Here is a 1,901-nt window from a genome sequence, read left to right on the forward strand (position 1 = left end):
ATACCTATTAGAACAGCAAAAATACAAAACGTTGACAACAACAAATGCTGGCCATGCAAAGCAATAGAAATTCTCATTTATTGCTGGTAGGAATGCAAATGGTACAAGCCACTTTGGGAGTTTCTTAAAAAACTAAACATACCCCTACCACACAATACAGCGACTGTACTCCTTAATATTTACCCAAATGAATTGAAAGCTTAAGTTCACAAAAAATATGCACATGAATCTTCATAGCAGCTTTATTCGTAATTTTCAAAACTTAGAAGCAACCAAGATGTTCTTCAACAGACAAATGGATAAACTGCAATACCACAAGATGGAATATTATTCAGTAATAAAGAGAAATAAGCTATCAAGTCAGAGTTGGAAGAAACTTAAATGCATATTTCTAAGTAAAAGAAGACAATCAGAAAAGGCTACATACTGTATATATGATTCTTTATGACATGTTTTAGAAGGCAAAACTATAGAGACAGTAAAATTATCAGTGGTTGCTAGGAGTTCTGTGGGAGGGAGAGAAGGCTCAGTAGATGGAGAACAGGGGAGATTTACGGCAGTGAAACTATCCTGCATGACATCGTAATGGTGGGTGCATGTCATCAGGCAGTCATTAAACTCAGAATGTACAATACAAATAGAGAATTCTAATGTAAACTACGGTATCAATATTGGCTCAACAGCATTGGTTAATCAATTGTAACGAATGTATCTGCTGTGGACAGAACTGTGTCCCCCCAGAACTGAAATGTTGAAACTCTAACCTCCAATTTGGAGATGGGGCTTTGAGATGTAATCAGGTTATGAGGGTGGAGCCCTCACAATGGGATTAGTGCCCTTATAAGAAGGTACATGACAGCACACGCTCTCTCCCCCTCTCTCCCACCATGGGAGGACACAGCAAGAAGATATCCATCTGCAAGCCAGGAATAAAGTCTTCATCAAGAATTAAATCAACCTGCATCTTCATTTTGGACTTTCCAGCCTCTGGAACTGTGGAAATGCATTTTTCTTGTTTAAATTTCTAATCTACGGTATTTTGCTTAGTGAATTGGGCTGCTGCAAGAAAGCACCATAGATTGATGGCTTAAAAACAACAGAAATGTATTTCTCACCATTCTTGGGGCTAGAAGTCAGAAAGCAGGGTACCAGCATGGTAAGATTCCAGTGAGCTCTCTCTTCTGAGTCACAGACTGCCAGCTTCATACTGGGTCCTCACTTGGTGGAAAGAGAATGAGAGGAAGCTCTCAAGTCTCTTCTTACAAGGGCCCTAAACCCATCTATGAGGACTCCACCTTCATGACCCAATTACCTCCCAAAGACCTCATGCCTTCTAATAAATCACATTCAGGGTTAGAATTTCAACATGTGAATTTGGAGAGGGACACACACATTGAGTGAATAACACAGCCCGAATTTAAAAAGTATCGCATTAATGCAAGATGTTATTAATAATAGGAGAAACTGTGTGTTGGGGAGAGTGAGTAGGTATATGGGAACTCTGCACCTTCACTTGATTTTTCTGTAAACTTAAAAATGATCTAAAAAAATAAAGTGTATTAAAGAAAAGAAGAAGAACATGGCAAAAACAAGCAAACAAAATGAAATGAAAAGATCCTATGTAATGCTAAACACAGCAATACAGTATGGAATATTAAAAAACAATGTTTTTACGGAATCCCACCCATACATTCCAACAAATCGCACAAATCATTTGCTTAATCTTTTGAGCTTCACAGAGGTAGGCGATAAAAAGCCACAAATCACTGTCCAATGGAGTTGCCAATTGCATGTAGCATAAATCAAAATGAAGCATCAAAGATAAAATATGCTCATTTGTGAAGTCAAATGAAAAAAGAAAACAATCATCATGTTAGTTTGTTCATAAACAGCAGTGGTAG

This window comes from Propithecus coquereli, unplaced genomic scaffold (assembly GCF_000956105.1).
Source record: "Propithecus coquereli isolate 6110/MARCELLA unplaced genomic scaffold, Pcoq_1.0 Scaffold33, whole genome shotgun sequence".
Classification (NCBI taxonomy): Eukaryota; Metazoa; Chordata; class Mammalia; order Primates; family Indriidae; genus Propithecus; species Propithecus coquereli.